Genomic DNA, 21,812 nt, shown 5'->3' with positions numbered 1-21,812 from the left:
TTTTAGAATGTTAAGACCCAAATTCAAAAGTCCTATCTTTTCTGAAGCTTTTTCTAGCTACCTTTTGTAGGTATCTCTCATGTTTCTAAAGCATTTTATCCACACAGGCCAGAGCGCTCATCACACAGTGCTGTAATCACTGCATTACAGAAGTCTTGTCATCCCATGACCGTAAGAATCTTCATACTGGTTAGCGATCTTCACAGTGTAGCATAGAATGCATTATATTGCAGGGGCTGGATAAACATGTGGTGGTTGTCTTTTTCCTAAGTTTGATATATTCAGCTATATATGGGCCTCATTTCTTCCAAGCAATATAACAAATTTTATGGAACAGCCTATCAGTGCTGTTTGTCTTAAACAAGTCTGAGCCACGTCATCCTAAATTTTATTAACCCCCTATGCATAATACAGGACTTAACATATACTCGTGGTTAAGTATCGTTTTTCCAAAAAAGCGAATGAACGAGTTTTTGTCATAATTTTCTAAATTAAAAATTAGGTTTAAAAATGACACTATAAAAAACGAATTTCTCCATTAAATATGTGCTTCTAAAACAACATTGAGAATATATTTCTACTTCCAAGAAATTGTAGGTAAATTCATGAATGTTTTTACAGGTAAGTGTTAAAGCAAATAGTTACCTTTTCAATGTTTTACTTTTCTCTACCCAGAGTGTAAGCTAATAAAACTTATTTCCCAGTGAATTTTTCTGAAATTTGTATGCAGAAATTACTTCTTATTTTTTGAAACATAATCAATTATGTTAAAGCCTGGCCAAAATGGTGAAACCCTGCCTCTATTAAAAATACAAAAGTTAGCCAGGCATGGTGGCGGGTGCCTGTAATCCTAACTACTCTGGAGGCTGACGCGGGAGAATCAAGGAGAATCGCTTGAACCAGGGAGGTGGAGGTTGCAGTGAGCTGAGATCACACCACTGCACTCCAGCCTGGGCAACAGCATGAGAATTTGTCTCAAAATATATATATATATAATTTTAGTTTTCTACTGTGAAACCATAACAGTAGAAAATTTTGTATGATTGTTGTGTCTAAAATACATTTTTAAGTAGTACCTGTACATAAAATAGTCCTAAAGGTTAACATGTTTATAGCCTGCAAAATAATCAGGAAAAAATTAAGGATGCAAAAATACTAAGGTTATATAATAGTTCAGCTTTACTAGGAAATTTTAAATACTGGCAACAGCACAAATTGTTAATTTTGTAATCTCAACGTATATCTGGGAGTAGATGATGGATTATTAAAATATGAACTTCAGTAAATTCCATCAAATATTTATGAAAAATATACTTGATGATAGCATCATCTGTTTACCACTTTGAAGCCTGGGTACACAGTTCCTTGTTTATATTTCGTTTGAGACAATATTCCTTTAAAAATTACTTCAATTCCACTGGTCTTTACCGTAGCCCACCTACAGACATTGCAACAAAGCCAGCTTGGCAAGCAAACTCCATTAGGAAGAAAAACATTCTTCTTGACATTTATGGGTTTATTTTTTAAGGAGAAATTAGAAAAGTTTCCAAATATGTAGAAATCCATTAAAAGAAATGGAGTGCTGGTGGCAGGAGTCGCTTTTATAGTATTGCCCTGTCGTTGCTTCACTGCTCTCACCACGTAAACCTTATTTCCAATTAGACAGAGCACCACAAGAATCAGAGAACACATAAACATCCTAAACACATACTGAATATGCCACTTCATATTTGCCACCAGCCTGTTACAATATATCTATCAACTACTCCAAGGAAGTAAGCCATGCTGCACTGCAGAGACGTTGAATAATGTCTCACTCAAACATCAAGTGCTTTAAAAACATTGCACATCCCTAATGCGGTAGATAAACATTTTATCTTTCTGCTTTTGATGGCATATGATTTTCAGGCTTTGATCTAATATAATTTAAGGTGTGTCAAGATGGATTTTGGCAGAGCAGCTAGTAAAAAGAAAGGTTTAGCACTTTGGTTCCTGGAGATGCACATCCCAGACAAGGGCTTTGGCAAGAGTGAGGATTGTACAGCCAGTTTGACTACAGGAAATAAAAGAGGTGCTATTTAAGGGAAAGAACTTGGGTTAGAATGGAATTGCTGCTGTAAAAGATGTTCAACTCACATTGCCATATGGGTTTTTTTGGAATGATGCCCATGTATATTAGCTATTTTCTTGGCACTGGGAACTGCATTTGGATCTGCGACATGCTTTTGCTGCTTTGAAGTTTTCTGAAGGTAATGTCATGTGGCTACACGTGTACTTCACAGAAAAAATCATTGATGATTTTAATAATAAGATCTGGCTTAAAAATATCAAACATTTAATCTTTTGTCATGGAGTCTGCATCTATACATACAATTTAATACAGTTAAATATTGTAATTTGAGATTGATGTCTTCCACTAACTTACACGGACAGTGAGAGAAAAAACATGTCTTTTTAGTTTGGGAATTTACATAAAATAAATATAATATTTATCAAATTTCTGTAAATTTGAGAAATATTTCCATATTATAAATTGCTTCTACACAACTATATAAAAATAATTCTTAAGTGAATTCAGTGTCATACTGCAATTGGCATTAAAGGTTTACATTCAAAGGCAATACACATTCACTCTACCTTTATTCACTTACTCATTCAAAAAAATATTACTGAGCATATAGGCACGTACCAGGCACTTGATTTGCTTTGGGGGATCTTCTTACTCGTTTTGGGCCATTCTAATGAAAAAGCATAGATTAGGTGGCTGATAAACAACAGAAATTTATTGCTCATAGCTCTGGAGGCTGGGAATTCCAAGATCAAGGTGCTGGTAGATTTGTTGTCTGTTAGCAGCCCATTTGTAAGCTCCCACAGTGGAAGGAAAGAACTCTGGTCTCTGCTACTTAGGCTGTAGCAAAGATTCATAATCAAATTTTACTAAAGCAGTTAGATCCAACTCTTCTTTGCTGGATTTTGTTAGTGCCACAGCTTTTGGTATGTATGGGCTGCTATAACGGAATACCAGAGACTGGTTGGCTTATAAACAGAAATACATTCAAGATTCCGGAAGTTAGGAAGCCCAAGATCAAGGTGCAGGGTCACTTGGTGTCTGGAGAGGAGCAGGATCACTTCCTGGTTCATAGATGGCCTTCTTGCTGGGCCTTCACATGGTGGAAGGAAGCAGCAAGAGACAGTGTTCTGGGGGCTCCTTTATGAGGGCACTCACCTCATTCATGAGGACTCTGCCCTCATGACCTAATCATCTACCCAGGACCCCATAGGTTGAAAAACACATATGAATGTTGGAGTGAACATGAATATTCATTTGATGGCAATACAACTTATATAGTACCAAATGTATAGAACTTTTTAAAAAATGTGGAGGTATTAAACAGTAAAAATAAGAGGATGGATTTTGTAGAGAGATTTGGATTTACATTCTCAATTGGTATTTGGACGGTATGAAAAAGGTCATTTAAGTCCCCAGAACTCTAACACAATCACCCCTAAAATGAAGATACTTCACAACACTATTCCTTAATCTGTGCTGTTTATAACTGTGGAGATATTTGTATTTTAGCTGTTTTTAATTAAAAACTAAAATCAAACCAACCTTAAAAAATATATGTAATTCATGAATAATAGTACATGTGAAACAAGATTTGAAAAGTACAAGGTGTAGAAAAAGTATGAATCCCTCCAACCTTGGCTGCTTTTCTTCAGCACCTCATTTCTCTCCACAAGGACAATTATTTTCTTATCTCTCCAGAGATTACCACAAAATCTACACATGAGTCTGCACATATGCATACATTTTCTCTATGCAAATGGCAATGCACTTGCAAAAATTACGTCTGGAATACAACTCCACATGGATTTTTAAGAATTGCCTTTTCCTTTCTAATGGATGCCCAACATTTCAATGAACTGGATCTCATAATTATTATCGAAATGCCTACTTATTGACCTGGATGCTATTTCTATGCTTTTAGCAATACAAATAAGGCCGTAGTAAGTATTCTTGCTCATATTTAATTTCTAATGTGATTGTTGGATTATTAGACAATATAATTGTGAAAGAAATTCAAGCATTAGATTCAGTTATTATGTTTCAGCTTGTGAAGTTATTTCATTCTCTTTCATCTTACATTGCTGTTGATGAGAAATCAATTACTGATTTAAATATTTCTCCTATCATGCTAATTTCTTATGTTCTCTTTCTTTTCAAGGTTACATTAAAAATTTTCAGTTGATTTTGGTGTATTGCAGTTTTATCATCACCAAAATTTCTTTGTATTTATACTACTGAAAAATTGTTCCAATCATTGAATCTGAGTACTGGTGTCTTTCCTCAGCTCTGGAATATTCTCAGGCACTATTTTTTCAAACATTATTTCAACCCATCCTTTTTTCTTTTTCTTCAAGGACTCTAATTCAATATAAAGCCTAACCATTCATTCTGTCCTCCATGTCTCTGTTCCTCTGTTTTATTCTGTATAATTTCTTTGAGTTTCTTCTAACTCACTCATTCTGTCTTTATCTCTTTCTAATGTACTGTTAATTTCACCCATAGACTTTATGGTTTCAGGTTTTTAGATTTTATTTATAGAAGTTTCCTTTGATCTGTTTTAAATATTTTAGATAACCTAATACATAGTTCCTTGTTTGGGTGTATATACTTACCATTTTCCCTAAAAACATAATATTTTTGTAGACTGTGTCTACAAATTTCAATATCTGTAAACTTAATGGGTTATTTGTGTTTATTCCCATTCACAGATAAATCACTGCCTATGCTTGGTGAACCTGTAGTATATGCTGCCCATCATGTTTGAAAACTGATTTGAAAAAGCTGAAGCCTATGATGAAATCGCCTTATTCCAGAGATTAATTGACTTGTCTCTGTCACACTCAGGTTAGTGATATTACCAACCTGAGACCCTTAAGCAAAATTCATGGTTTGAGGGTAGCTGGACGTCCCAAGGCAATGTGCATCTGTGTTGCAAATCCTTGGTTTACTTTTGATTCAAACATACCTGAAAGGAGATCCTGAATTTCTGCTTAATTTGGGTATAATCTTCTATTATATTCTCCAACTTTTGAGGGCTTCTTGCTTTAATTTCTATCCTCCTGATCTGACAAGTCACTCAATACAAAAATTCAATTTATTCTGAGTTGGAGACTAACCCCATGGCAAGATGAGTTTCTTTGTTCAGTTTTGGCTCAGCAATTCCTTCCTATCTTTCTACCTAAATTCATCTACTCCTTCTCTGTCATAACTCAAAAAATTAAAAACATATAAATAAATAATAACTGATTTACAAGCGGTGTGTAGGGGGAAGAATAGAAGTTGTCTGTATTACTAATGTCTCCACTCCAAGGAAGCCAGCTCAGAATGCCCCGTTACATATGTTAAAAACAGAAAGAGAATATAGAGCACCAAAATGGTGGATTTGATGGGGCAATGAAAGTATACCAAATTCTATGTGAACATTTTCTTGGTCTGTGTTATAAAATTGTATAGTTTTACTTTGGACTTGGATATCTTTCTTATTTTTTATTATAATTTTCCATTTTCTGTTTGGCCATTCCCATACCTCTGAACATTTACTGTAGTTAGGAGAGAAAGTAAGAATATGTTTCTATAATGAACATATTCCCTTTACCATCCCTTACATAGCTGAACCAAATAAATGCACAAGCCAAGAATGTCCTCCATTATATGATAAACACCACAGAAACGGGAGTATGTTTATTTTCTCTGCTACCCTATCCTTCACGAGTGTCTGGTACTATGTAGATAATCCCAGTAGATATATTTTTTTAAAGTAAACTTGAGAGAGAAAGTAGGGAATGTGGACAATTAATATCTGTTCAAGAATAGAAAACTGAATACCAGCAGCAGGATAGAAAAGTTTTGTGTTGACTTTATTTCCAGATACTGTTACAAAATCTTGAATGCATATTTTATCTATATGTATGTTCTTAAATAGAATTCTCAGAGAATGATAGTTTTTAAAATCCCTGGCAATGTATTGGCTATAATAAAATGATGATAATCACCATGTCATTTTGGAATCTGTTTTTTTTATAAGAGGCCTTATGCATGAAACGTTATATTTTCCTATTTCTTTTTCACTTGAACATTCTGCTGTGGGATTTATCATTTCTACATCATAGATGAGGAGTCAGGAACACAGCACATGCTCTGCAGTATCCAGCTATGAGCCAGGATCTGACCTCAGGATTTGTGTCTAAATTGCAACTCAGATTCAAACGATAAGAACAGTTAGGGATTACAATAAAAATCTTTGTTTAAGAAAATATCACACTGCCAAATATATATATATATATATATATATATTTTTTTTTTTTTTTTCTTTTTCTAGGCCTTGCTGGTATGGTTGGAGCAGGCTACCACAAGGAAAAACATGGGTGGACAGTTTGGTTTGCTCAGCAATTTATCAATTTGTTTGTATGTTAAAGGTTTTTGTTATTAATTTACACATTCCTTTAGAAATAAAGAAAAAAAGGGCCGGGCACGGTGGCTCAAGCCTGTAATCCCAGCACTTTGGGAGGCCGAGGCGGGCGGATCACGAGGTCAGGAGATCGAGACCATGGTGAAACCCCGTCTCTACTAAAAATACAAAAAATTAGCCGGGCGTGGTGGCGGGCGCCTGTAGTCCCAGCTACTCGGAGAGGCTGAGGCAGGAGAATGGCGTGAACCCGGGAGGCGGAGCTTGCAGTGAGCCGAGATCGCGCCACTGCACTCCAGCCTGGGGGACAGAGAAAGACTCCGTCTCAAAAAAAAAAAAAAAAAAAAAAAAAAAAAAAAAAAAAAAAAAAGAAATAAAGGAAAAAAGAAGGAAAGAAAGCAAGAAGAAAGAAAAAGAAAGAAAGAGAAAGGAAGGAAGGAAGGAAGGAAGGAAGGAAGGAAGGAAGGAAGGGAGAAAGGAAAGAAAGAAAGGAAATAACTCTTCTAACCCGGGATACGGCTATCATCAAATGTCAGTCATGAATTTGCAAGCCCTAAGAAATGCCTTAATGTAGCATCATTAACTACTTATCCTAGATTATTATGCTGAGGACATTTACATTTTTTTCATTTTGGAAAAAAATATTTTGAGTACGGACAATCAAGAATTTATCTCAGATTTATGTTATTTTCCCAAAAAAGGTAATTTCCACTATGTTTCAAAATCAACTCTTAGAGCTCCTCAGTGACTGTGAAAATGGGTGTGTGTCTGTGTACTGAGTGGCACTGGCCATGTGTGCTAGTTAAAATAGCTGTCAGAACTTAACTCCTGAGCTGTTTTGCTTCCCTATGTTTAAATTGGCAACTTTAATGTTGCTTTAATACACTTTTGCATCTAATTGCCTAAAATTTTATATTAAGCAAAAAGTAATTTCTTTGGAAATATATGCATTCAAAAATATAGAGAGAATGATATAATAAAGAAAGAATTTGAAAAGGGCAAAAAGCAACTTCAGCCGTTAATGTTTAGCTTTTTTCAATTTTATTTTCCACTAAAATGACTTTCCCCTTATGACTAATTATAATTCCAGTTAAAAAATGTATTACTGAAGGGAATTTTGCATATTTTAGCCTAATCTTTTAAAATAATCTAATGACTGTTCTCGTTCAAAAATAGTTTGAAAAAAATCTTTAAATTTAAATGTAATAAAATTAGAAGAAAATGTAGGCTTTTAGAAGAGTTTAGACTAGAATTCTCTGCTGATTCATTCAAAACAATAATTCTGTTTTAATTGGTTTCTCAGAATTCCCAATGATGTATTCGTTTCAAGGGAAGCCGCGTGAGTTCTTTTTGTTTACTAGTGTACCACTTAGTTTATTAAGAAGTTTTCAGGTGACCTAAAAGAGCTAATGCAGCTACCAAAGTGACTTCCCCAAAACTGGAGAGTAATCAAGAGAGAAGGTATATAGACCTCATTAATCAAAATAGATACGCTCTTACTTAAACATACTTGTCTGTAAGAAATATTGAGCCCCTCTAATACAATCAATATTATGCTAATATACTGAACATGAACTACATCGGAAAATTTACAAAGTTAAATTAGTGCTGATATTGAGATTTTTTTCCAAACTGTTTTTTCTTAAGTATTTTTAAGTAACATTTTGTTGTTTTTTTTGTCCACTCGTTTTTATTCTGTTTCTGTATAACAAAACATATAAATATCCATGAGGAATATTCAAAATTATTTCAATTTTTTTATGAAATCATCAAGGCTTGACACCGCTTTTTTACAGCTGCTTAATACAGATGACAGTTCTAAAGTGTTTATTTCATAATATTTCATAATACAGGCTTGAGTTTAATTTGCTGACTGCAGTAATCAGGGTTAATAAATTAAATTTACAACAAAACGCTCTACTAAGATTTCAAAACTTTGGCTTCAAGTAAAGAAAGTTAGTATCCACTGCCCTGGATCTTTTCAATAGGTAATCCAGCTGTATTTTTTTAATATGACCATAGATTTAGCAGAGACTTTGGAGGTTATTTTGTCTGCGTTCCCACTCAATATAGGAATCTTTACAATTATATCTGTGATCCATGGCCACTGGCTCATTCCTTATTTCCAGTGATGAGAAAGTTAACTTTTCTTTTTTTAAACACATGGTTCATTATTAGACAGCTCTATTTTTATGATTCCTTTTTTATTATTTCACCAAAATAAAAGTCATTATCACTCTTCTAATGATACATTGTGCCTATACATTGTCAACAAGCAAACTCTAGCTCAGTTATTTCTATTGATGTGGGAGAACTTTTAAATGGCCCTTATTCAAATACATACAGAGTAAGAAAATAGGATAAAATACATTATTCCCTATGGATACACGAAGTCGGTCTTGAGAATTTAAAATACCACATTCTCACTTCTACCAACCTAATAAGGCAAAAGTCAACAATTTTGAGGGACAGCTCATCTGCTTTGTTGTGAGGAATTTGATTACCCATGAAGTGCAGGAAACTAACAGAAGTTGTAAGGAATCTAGACTTGGTCATTGACTTTTTTTTTTTTACTGCAGTGAGAGAAAAAGCAATTTTCCTCCCAACATGGAGACTGTGCTGGGAATATGAGCACAGAACTCTATGAAGCTCAGTTCAGTTCAGAATTTTACTTTAGCCAGCTTGCCTCCAAGCACGTGGCTGGTAAGCACCTATGGAAAAACTTCAGACCCTCTAAAGACCTGAAGGAAGTGATTTCAAGACCATCGTCCAGGACTTTTGTCAGGTAATAGGGGTGATAGTATTGGGCAAATTGTTTTTCTCTCTGTTTCATTTTATGATTTCTCCATCTAGTTGTTTCTGGTGCAAGAGTTTTGAGTCTGAGTTCCTGGAAGACAGCAACCGGGGTCTATGGCATCTCAGCATTTGAAAGGAGCTTAATGAGGTAGAACCTGGCACCCGACACCCTCTTCTCACACTTTAAATAGAAAAGATCCCTCTTCATATTTTTATTTATATGTTAGGCTTCCAAGTAAAAATGTGTTTCAGAAGAAGAATGCTGCTCCATTACACATTTGGAACAGCTCCTGCGTTTTCCTAGGAAGACTTTCTCTTTTCCAGATAGGGGAATCTTCTGTTACCACTTAAGTTCAAGGAACCTGAGTCAGAAACTGCATATAATTTCTTTGTTTATTATTGGCTTAATTGTCCAAATATATTCAAAGGAACAAATGGCATGGCTCACTTTCCATTAGGTATACTTGTATTGGGCTGTTGTTGCATTGCTACCAAGCAGTACCTGAGACTGAGTAGTTTATAAAGAAAAGAGGTTTAATTGGCTCACAGTTCTGCAGACTGTACAAGCATGGCACTGGCATCTGCTTAGCTTCTGGGGAGGCTTCAGGGAGCTTTTGCTCATGGCAGAAGGCGAAAGGGGAGCAGGCACATCATACGACCAGAGCGGGAGCAAGAGAGAGTGGGGAAGGACAGCACCAAGCCATGAGGGATCCACCCCGATGACCCGAATACCTCTCAGCAGACCCCACCTCCAACACTGGGGATCACATCGCAACATGAGATTTGGAGGGAACAGCCAAACCATATCAATATTAATAATTAATTTTCACTTTATTACAGTTTTGATAGAATGCTATACAGGGATTTTCCTTTCATGTAAACATACTTTATAGATTCTCCTTTCCTCTTAGCAAAACTGCAAATGGTTAAGAAACCATATTTAAAAAGTAGAAAATCCAGAATTGTTTTTATAAGCAAGACACCTGGAGGCTTAGAATTTAAAATTAAGAAAATAGTAAAAGCCAACAAACAAAAAACCAAAGAAGTACCAAGTACAAAAACTCCCCTATTGGAAGACCAGGACAAAGACAATAAAAATACATTTGCATTAAAATATTTGGCTTCAGATTAAATATGGAGTGAATATTCAGGGTGGTAGAAAATTCTGTTTTATCTGAACCCATTCTTTTATCCTTAGCCGTTGCTTTCTATTGTTTAAAGACGATGTTATGTAGGATAGACTGACTGGAGACAGAGCAGAACCGGCATGAGAATTTCTTCCATGCAAGCCTGCATTCCTGTCATGTTTCTGTGGGTGCCTTTCAGAATACAGTGGAAACAAAAACAGCAAAGTGACTCACTCCATGATAAATGAATGTACCCAAAAACATGAACCTGTATACCAGCCAGAATTACTGACTCAGGCTTGTCAAGAAAAACATGAAAGAAAATAGGAAAGGGTTTCTTACGATGCCAACTTAATCAAAAGCTTCAAACATGATAATAAAAGCATTTGATGAAAAAGAAAAAAAAAGACGATAGCTGTTTTCCTGACTGGAATGAGATAAAGTTTGGAGGAAATCTGGATTCTGCAATTAGAGGGTGTAGCTATTTAGTTATGTTTGTGAAGCAAAATCAGGTCTTTGTAGTGAATTATAATGCTGGTACTTACCTCTCTGTTTACATAGCAGTTGTAAAATAAATAGAATTACTATTTTTAAGAGTATATCAATTGAGCTCAACTAGAATTGGCTCCGGGGAATATGCAACCATTCATCTCTAAAGTTGCTTAGTTGCATGCACTCCTGGATTTAAAGGAACTATTCCTCTGTACATTGATCTCCTGTTGGGAGAGGAGAGAATCAGTTGAAGACAAAGGAATTTAGTGCACCTCGAGAGATACGACTGTAATGAAGGTAACTGATGAAGCATTTCTCATCCTTGCTTCTTAATTCGGGGAATTGGTTTGAGCATGAATTGGGAGAAAAGCTAAATTAGAAGTTGAAGTCACTGTTTTCATGGTAGATTTTTGCAAGTCTGTTAGATAAACAGTGCTACCTTAAGGCACAGGTATGGGAGAGAAGGGTTTTCCCTCTTCTGTATGGGATCAGGTATTACTGGCCACATCTACTCATTGGCTTTGGGAACCTGGGAGCCAGCGGCACTTTTAACTAAAACAGGACTATTCCTATGAAACTTCAAAGAAACAATGGAAAGACAGAAAGTAAGAGCAGCCAGTAGGAGACACTATCAAGAAACTGCCAGCACAAATAGAAAATCTGCAGGGGCACTGGAGCCCTCTAGACACACTCTGGTCGGTCATGTAAATAGAATTCTATGGTTTTAACAAATGTTGGTACCTTTCTGTGTAGATGTTCTGTGATAGCTAATTTTATCTGTAGCACCCAGAAATGTGGTTAAACCTCAGACGAAGTGTTTCTGCGAAGGTATTTTTCAGATGAGACCCACATCGAAATTAGTAGACTCATTAAAGCAGGTTGTCCTTTATAATGTGTGTGACTTATCCAATCAGTAGAAAGCCTTAAGAGAAAAAGACTGAGGTTCCCCGAGAAAGAAGGAATTCTGGCTCCAGACTGCCTTTGGACTGGAGGTGCAGTGTTGAAGCTTCCCTTGTCTTCAGACCTGCCTGCCTGTCCTGAATATTTCAGATTTGCCAGCCCCATGATCACATGACCCAGTTCCTTAAATTAAATGTCTCTCATTCGTGTGTGTGTGTGTGTGTGTGTGTGTACATATGTATACATACACATCCTATTGGTTCTTTTTCCTCTGAAAAACCTTGCCTAATAGAAGTACTATGCATCAGACGCCCGACACACTTCATCTCTAGCTTTTAACAGCCTGTCAAAATATCTATTATGTACCACCACTCTCTCTTTATGGACAAGTAAATTGATGTTCAGAGAAACTAAGCAACTTGACCAAGTCACTGGTCTAATAAATGATGGAGTGGAATTCAAGCTGTAGGTTTTTCACTCCAGGATCTGTGCTTTCCCTATCTGCTACGTTTAACAAATATTTTACAGAACAAGTGTTTGTATCTCTGCAAAAGTCCCTAAAATGCATATCTTTATTTTCACATAGGCTATAAATATCCTTTATTAGATTAGTCTGTGTAAATTATTGTTATTCATTCCAGAAATTTACCAAAAGATGCCAAAATATTAAGCAAAAGCAAGTTAACAAGATAATCCAATAAGGAGATGATATTTTTCTTCTATATTAACAACTGTATATGGGAAAATTCTGCTATGAGAATCTAATCAAAAGCTGCTAACAGACTGCAGAATAGGTACAATTAACCTTCACAGTTTGTTAGTTAAAATTATATTTTGAACCTTTATAGAATGAAATGTCTATGGAAACAAGCAATATTCACAGAAAAAAATAAGCTTTTTAAACATATTATGTACTATCTCAAATTATTCGAATCTCTGTGAAAGTCTCTGATGTTAAAACTTCATTTAAATTCCATGAATTAAAATATATTATAATAAATGCAAGTGACATGGTCAACTGCAGCCAGGAGAAATATATGTATATTGGCCTGAAGCCCATATTAGAAAATTGTATATTATATAAATATATATAATTTTATTTACATAATATATATTATATACGTATATTCTATTTCATGAGTGGAGGTAAAAACACAAATGTACGGGTGTGTGTGTGAATTTCCTATTTCATGAGTGGAGGTATAAACACAATTGCATGTGTGTGTGTGTGTGTGTGTATTTCCTATATCATTAGTGGAGGTATAAACACAAATACGTGTGAGTGTGTGTGTATTTCCTATTTCATAAGTGGAGGTAAAAACACAAATGTACATGTGTATGTGTGTGTGTATGTATTTCCTATTTCATGAGTGGAGTTATAAACACGAATGCATATGTGTGTATGTGTGTGTCTATATTTCCTATTTCATGAGTGGAGGTATAAACACGAATGCATATGTGTGTACGTGTGTGTGTATATTTCCTATTTCATGAGTGGAGGTATAAACACGAATGCGTATGTGTTTGTGTGTGTGTGTATTTCTTATTTCATAAGTGGAGGTATAAACATGAAAGCATGTGTGTGTGTGTGTATTTCCTATTTCATGAGTGGAGGTATAAACACGAATGCGTATGTGTGTATGTATGTGTGTGTATTTCCTATTTCATGATTAGAGGTATAAACACGAATGTATATGTGTGTATGTGTGTGTCTATATTTCCTATTTCATGAGTGGAGGTATAAACACGAATGCATATGTGTGTATGTTTGTGTGTCTATACTTCCTGTTTCATGAGTGGAGGTATAAACACAAATGCATATGTTTGTATGTGTGTGTGTCTATATTTCCTATGTCATGAGTGGAGGTATAAACACGAATGCATATGTGTGTATGCGTGTGTGTGTATAAATCCTATTTCATGAGTGGAGGTATAAACACGAATGCATATGTGTGTATGTGTGTGTGTATATTTCCTATTTCATGAGTGGAGGTATAAACACAAGTTTAGTCAGCACTTTACAGCTAACAAAGTCCCTTGATGGAGGCAGGTTCTCAGGAAAGTTTGACTGAGTGGCTGAATGATACATTTCTGTGGACACGCACTTCTTAGTTGGAACAGAAAATGAAAACCCAAGGCACAGTGGATTTTACTCCTTCCTACTTTTAACAAAAATTGCTTTGAAAGGAAACAGATAAGTGTATAAATTTAAAAGACTTTAGTGAGTTTATGTAATATACTTTTTATTTTTATCAAAATGTGATGTTTATATAAGAAATCATAGTAATTAAAAAACATGTCCTACTTTAAATTTTTCAAGATGCTTAAAATATTTAAAATACCTTAAATACATAACTTAGAATCATGAAATATATATATTAAGAGAAACGTAATTTTCAAAGAATGCCAGTTAAAAAATAAGAAGAATATGACAAAATTAGAAATATCATTATTTTTCAATACATAATAATAACTGATTTTACCAAGGACCAATTATTAGATGACAAAAACTACTGGATGAACATTTTTAGGAAGAAGGATACTCACATTGCCATGAGGCGACAATTCTTCCCTTATCATTTATCACATACATATATATATTTACTGTATAAATATAATATTTGTGTGTATAAGTATAATATTGTGTGATACATATACATATGTATATGTATAATATACATATATATTTACTGTATAAATATGTGTGTCACACATATATACACACACATATATACATACATATACACATACACACACACACATATATATATACACTCGCACATCATATATATACACACACACATACCCTCCTTTATAATGGAGTCACTTGGCAGTCACCACCATAACCAAGTCATTAAACCAGCATCATCAGTAATGGAGCAACATAGAATTATGTGCCTAATGTTCTAATGCCTTAAGTACATAATATCACCTACATAGTATTCTTACTATGTTTTACTTGCTGCTTAACAGAAGAAATGTTTTACTTGCTGCTAAACAGAAGGAAACAATGAGACAAATTCAGAACGCAGGACATTCTAATGATAACTCCTCTGGATTCTTCAAAAATTCAGTTACGGAAACCAAAATAAACCAAGTTACCACACAGACAAACATTCTCTTTCCATGAAAGAGAATATAGATATCAGAAACAAAACAAAGCAAACCAAACTACGGTAAAACTACAAATTACAGTATGAGTAAGTCTATGTATTGGATAACATTAACTTATTACTGACTTTCTTATACATGATCGATATTGTCATGATTTCTAGAGTAAACACAGAAAAGGATAGAAAAGGTAACACATCTGTGTGTGTATGTGTAATATACAGACAGAAAGACAGATACAGAGATGTAGCTAGGTAGATAGATGGATAGATATAGAGATAATGAGGGAGAAAAAAACAAATATGGTAAAATTTGTAACTGGTGAATTTAATTGAAAGGTATTCACTAGTATTTATTATACTTTTGGTTCTATAAATTTGAAACTTCTCTGTAGATTTGAATTTTTTCAAAATTGAAATCTTGGCTGTGGTATATAGCTTTTCCCCTTTCCCTTCTATAAATAAAGAATCTGAAAGCAATGAAAACAAAGAGGCGAGGTATCCAAACTGAAAGACAGAAGGAAGAAAATCTACTGAGAACCTTCGATGTGTTTGGTGACTTCACATACATTTTAGGAAAGAACTGGTTGAGGACTGTGCAAAGTATTCCCACAAAAGTTCTCTGCATTTGTGGGTGGTAACGCTAGCACACACTGTTTGTGAAGTCTGGTCAGGAGTTAGAGCAGAACAGCAGAAAGCAGTGCCTTGCGGTGCCCCATCCACCCACCATCTCACCACTGGACAAAGTAGTGAAGGGGTGGGAGTTATTAGGTGCACTGGAGTTGGCAGCTCTTAGAGAGCATGAAGCTAAGTCATTGATTCAGTTGGTATCACAGCAGCATATTCTGTCCCTGCTGTCCTCAGTGAGGTATGAATGCCTGTGTCTGAATGGCCATAAAGGGCATCATGGAGAACTGAGAGGGCAGAATATTAATAACCATTCCTGTATCTGGGAAAAGATGACTCGGTTGAATTGCACATCTACTAAGAAAGTTCATCATTTTAGATAAGCGAAATCTGCTGAAGAGAAAAAGGATTGTAACCATGACAAGCAGCAAAGAATCCCTTTAGATTTTGGTAGCCCTCCAATTCAGAGCCATCTATCAACACAGCCTTCAAAATAAAGAATATACTCAGGCTCATAAAAGCTATAATCAAAATATCAGAGACCACGTGGAAGGGATGTTATTACTCAGAAGTACGTTGGGATTTCAATTGATGTAGAGAATGGCTTACATTGTTATCCATTTAATGAGAAAATTTACAACTTTAATGGTCACTTTGGGTCAGATCCAAACACTTAGACTTCTTTGTAGTTTAGTTTAGTGTTTTTTGTTGCTTTGTTTTATTTTTACTATTTGTGTTGTGATTTATACAAGTTGATTCACAAAGGTTATTTAATACTAATGGAAGTTGTCCACTATTACTGAAAATTCATTAAGTATTTATCAGCTTAGGGCTCTTAAAACTTAGAGAAAAATCAAAGAAAAACTTAAAAATTTCTCAAGAAAATGCTACACATACCCACCTTTATAATGGAATCACCTCTCTGAAATGACTGACCCTTTTTCTGTTTATTTCTCAGATCTTGTATCAGAATGCCATAGAAATATTGTAATCAGCAGTGCCATAGCACTGAAAGCAGAAGACTTTTTGCATTGCCATCTCAAACATCAAGCCAAGAGATCGTTTCCTGATTTAATGTAATACTCAAAAAAAAAGCATTGAAAATATCGTATATTTCAGACTTACAGAATTGAAAGAGATTAGATTACACTATATGGTAACCGGCCCAGTTTCTTCAGTGACCTCATTCACCTACCTGAATTTCCTAGAAGTACCAATTAAATGGGGTCATTTTTTATTTTATTTAGTTGTGTTATATCACTGGAAATCATTAATAACTGACAATATTGACAATTTTTCTACATTATGTTTTAGAACTCTTGTCCAACTCTGAGATTATGGTCCATGGAAGTGCTTCTTTAAAATAATTCATTCTAAAAAAATAGCAATTGACACTATGGTAATTTTTTTTTAATCAGATACCACAGTCCGGTAACAACGTGCTCATAAATGACAACATTCCACTTTTAGGCTACAGATAATATATATATTTTTTGTACTGGCCAGATTTAGCTACCAAAATCTTTAATGTCATTCTAAATATCTATAAATACATATATGCATAAAGTAAGATTGATTGTAGATGAATTTAACTATTAAACAAACCTGACCTACAAATGCCTAAATAGATCTAAAAACTCCCATAAAGTAATGAAACATAGATGAGAAAACAGGACAAAAATGCAAAAGTAGTCAGCGTAACGCTCTGCGTGATCGTACCTCTTTTATTACCTTTTAATGAATTGTGTGTGTGTGTGTGTGTGTGTGTGCGTGTGTGTGATGGAGTTTCACTCTTGTTGCCCAGGCTGGAGTGCAATGGCGCGACCTCAGCTCACTGCAACCTCTGCTTCCCAGGTTCAAGCAATTCTCTTGCCTCAGCCTCCCGAGCAGCTAGGATTACAGGCGCCAGCCACCACGCCCGGCTAGTTTTTTGTATTTTTAGTAGAGGCTGGGTTTCACTATGTTGGCCAGGCTGGTCTTGAACTCCTGATCTCAGGTGATCCACCCACCTCGGCCTCCCAAAGTGCTGGGATTACAGGTGTGAGCCACCATGACCAGCCCATTTTAAGAAATTTTCATCAATTTATTCTCCCCATCTGATATTATTACCATTTCCCCTCACTTCCCTCAATCAACTAACCAACCAACCGAACAAAAGCAAACAAAAACCACAATGTCCATGAATTCCAGGGTCAATTCAGTGTATGGGAATCAGTCATCCTTAAGATAGAAAGAGTGGAGAAGGTGGAGAGGGTGGTTTTCACCAACTGGGGCAGTGGCTTCTGATGTTGCCACGCAACGTTGTGGAACATGGAGTCCACACATCCTGAAGGACACTTGGTCTTTCCACTTCAGTCCCCAGAGAAGAGTGAAGTCACTCTACACTTGGGCTCAACAATTAAAATTCTTTGAATTTATATTCAATCATTTACACATGTTTCCCAAAGAAAGACTTCATGCCAGAATGGCCAGTGCTTAGGGATTTCCAGAGTAAGCAACACTTTTGGCCAGAAAAAGCCTTTTCTTAGGATGGTCAGAGCTTGTGTTGAAAACTAGTATCAAGCCACCCTTGTTGTTAATGTTACCATCCTTGTGAATTCTCTAAATGCTCCTGGAGTGGTACTCTCAGAATAGTTTGTCAAGTGCCACTCTAGTCCATTCCATCACTTTCCCAAGCTTTGTGTTGGGGTCACAATCACTTTCCTCCCTGAGGATCCCTGTGTCAATAAGTTATCTACTAACCCGGATACTCAGTGAAAAACACCAAAGATCACGTGCTCTTCTAGATGTAGGGTAGATATATTGCTACCGAGATTGCTCATGTGATTCTTCCCCCCACTCCACTAATAATAACAACTTATTCCAAGACATCTGTCTATGTAAACTTTTTAAGATGTTGGCGCACATATATACATATATATATATTCAAAATATAATATATATTTATATATAGAATATGGAGGTTGGCATGAAACTATACATACTTGAATATATATATATACATATATTTAATACATATCTTATTTCCATTTCCTCAGATATCCAATTATTTAAAAGTAGAAAAGTAATATATCAGTGGTAAGGTTAACACCCAACATTATTATCCATGATATTATGCAGCTGCTAGAGGTTGGCTTAAAAAAGGAAGCCTTCCTTTCCTAAAAGAGATAGGCAGGATGCAAATGCAGTTACTCGCAACTTGTGTGATGTCTATAAAGAAATGAAACTGTTGTTTAGGTAAAAATCAGCTTTCCTTTAAAATGACAATATGCTTATATAAAGAGGAAACAATAAGTGATAGAGTGGATGACATCCTCAGGTATAATCTTTCAATGGGTGCAAAAAGAAATTTCATGTGATATAATCTACAAGGGTATACTAAAATGATTTATGTAGAAGTTAGCATTTTGGGGCATAAATAGCATGTAATTTGTCAATCATGTGAAAGGACAGATTTTCAGGGTCAGTAGTTCGAGACCAGCCTGTCTAACATGATGAAACTCCATCTCTACTAAAAATACAAAAATTAGCCGGGCGTGGTGGTGCATGCCTGTAATCCCAGCTACTTGGGAGGCTGAGGCAGAGGAATGGCTTGAACCCAGGAGGCAGAAGTTGCAGTGAGCCGAGATTGCACTCCAGCCCGAGTGACAGAGCGGTGAGTCTGCATCAAAAAAAAAAAAAAAAAAATATATATATATATATATATATATATATATATATATAGTAATGAGAAGGACTGGGGATTTTGCCTTTCTGGCAAAACAAAAAATGTATCCTAATATGGATATGTGAATTCTAGTAGGAGGCAATGAGAAGACTCCTGGGACAGAGATCAAGAAAAGTTTAGTAACAGCAGTATCCAGAGTATCAACATTTTGTTCCCACACAGCAACACAAAGAGGATCATGTGAAACCATAATTTACAAGGGGCAAGGGAATTTACAGGGGAAGAGGAACCTGAACTTAGGGAACCTGAATGTTTTATAATGGGGAGTATGTTTGCACCCTGTTCCACAGGGAGAAATGATTCTTCGTTTCCAAGGATGTTTGCTATATAAACATCCTCAAAAGAGAATCCAGAACAAAAAGGTGGTCAGTGCCTGACTTGCAAGATGTGCAAAAATCTGAAAGACCAATTTTCTCCCAGTAAAGATATGCTGGGAGGATGAAAAATAAGCTAAAGAAAATTTTCACTCTAGATAAGAGGAGTCAAAGGAAGATTAGAAGGGATGCCTGGAATGTGTCAGTTTTGGTCTACTGTAGATACATAATTAGCTTAGACAGCTATGTCGTGTACCAGTATATCCACTACAATACTATCATTAAAAGATTAATGCCTCTGCTAATTTATGGTAAATCTTTATAATTGTCCAATGTAATATTGAGAAACAGCACTTGTCTTTGCAGTTAAATTAATATAGACCATTGATTCTCACCTAAGTATGATTTGGCAATTTCTAAAGATATTTGGGGTTGTCACAACCAGGAGTACTATTAGCAGCTGGTAAGTAGAGGACAGGATGCCCCAAATCCTACAATGCACAGGACAGCTTCCTAAAACAAATAATTATTCCACCTAAAAGCCAATGATGCCAAGATTAAGAAAACCTAATGTATATATGCCTAAATTCAGTAATTGTATCTAAGTTCAAATCATCTTGGAAAAATATTGTTTGAATTACATAATTATTGAGAAAATTTTAACTCAGAGGGTTTGCATTTGTTTTAAGTGAACAAACAAAAATTATGTTTTACTCTTCATTTTGCTCATCAATCACTTAAAAATCATTTCTAGAAATATTCTGGATATAGTCTGATTGCACTAATTTAAATAAAGGTTAGTCTTCAATTCATAATTATATACCCAGTTAGTAAATACACACTTCAATGAAATGGAAAAAAAATCAGATTTCATGCTCAATCTTTTGGAGATAGACTCCTAGAACCATCACTTATCAGCTGCAAGACTTTGGGAAATAATACAAGTTATTCGACCCTCCTGTCCTCAGCTTTCAAATGAAATAATTGTAATACAAATGTTAAGACTGGCTGCACAACAACATTATGATTGTTAATTAAAATAATGGAACGGTAAAGCGCTTTGTAAATTCTAAAGCTACTAATATCAGCTGTTATGTTAAAGGCATATGTTTTTCTGTTTCTTTTTTCTTTTTTTTCTTTGACATCAAAAAGGCTATAATGATAAATGGCCTCTTCTCCTTCTGTAGGATCACTGATTTTTGAAATCCTCAAGAATTGTAAGAGTAACCTTTCTGTTCTTCTTCAGTGAGTTTTAGTTTACCCTAATTTGAAGGCCAGGTATGTCTCACTGTATAGAAGAATCTGTCAAAAATTAGGATCACATTTGATGTCATTTCTGAGCAACACGTTTCATGAAAGGTCTGAGAACTGATTTGGCAAGCCTTTCAAAATGGGAAAATTCAGGATTAAACCTGTATTGGAGCCTACCAAGGGAAGTAGAGTTACATATGTAGTTTTCATCTGCTTGTGAAATAACTTTTCCTTTTTCATTCCAAAAGAAGTAATGTATTGACTGCCTTATGGATTTGATTAATAAAATGCATCTTGCTCAAATCTAGTTTTTACAAGAGGTGATGGTAAATCCCTTTAAAGGAGGGTTTTAAGGCTATGGCTGAAATGACTTAAGGGGACTAAGGCACTGAATCGTAAAACCTTACCTGAGATTTTTCCTAGGTTAGAGACCAACGTTTTAGATACAATTTTGTTGGTGTGGGTATAAGAATAGCATACACTGCTTGAAAAAGATTATACTAGCTGACCACAGAATTTCTGTGTTACTTATACTAGATAACCATAAATATTTAAGAAGTGCCTAAGAAGAACCTAGGGTTCCAGTTTCAGAATTATCTTGAAAAGAATCCAATCATCTAATCTGTTTCAAGGATGGTTCTAGCCTAGGTTGTTGATTACATTGAGTACCAGCATACATTTACATAACAATGAAACAGACTTGACTGTTTTTTCCAGCTGTGCAGACCTGTAAAAGTATCATGCTGATGAATTTGATTGACATTTAGTGAGGAAAGTTTCTTCCCGTCATTCCACCATCAACTATGGATGCCACCTGAATTTACAATGACCCAATCTTTCCCTTCAAATATTTACACTTGGGGAGCCATTTATGCTCATTAATAGGATTGGACAAAATAACAAATAAAAAGATGAGGATGAAAATTACTCACATACTTAGACAAATTGACCTAAATAGAAGATAAAAGCTTGTTTAAAGTTCTTAATTTGTG

At 35.2% G+C, this 21,812-nt stretch overlaps 1 long non-coding RNA gene across 2 annotated transcripts in view; it reads right to left on the bottom strand.

Annotated features, from left to right (window-relative positions):
* Positions 1 to 21,812, bottom strand: part of LOC134732534 (uncharacterized) — a 163,723-nt gene that overhangs the window by 74,971 nt on the left and 66,940 nt on the right. The window lies entirely within an intron of this gene.

Source organism: Symphalangus syndactylus, chromosome 15, assembly GCF_028878055.3.
Source record: "Symphalangus syndactylus isolate Jambi chromosome 15, NHGRI_mSymSyn1-v2.1_pri, whole genome shotgun sequence".
Classification (NCBI taxonomy): domain Eukaryota; kingdom Metazoa; phylum Chordata; class Mammalia; order Primates; family Hylobatidae; genus Symphalangus; species Symphalangus syndactylus.
Note: the sequence above shows the minus strand (reverse complement) of the source record. Positions and strands in the feature narration are given on the sequence as shown.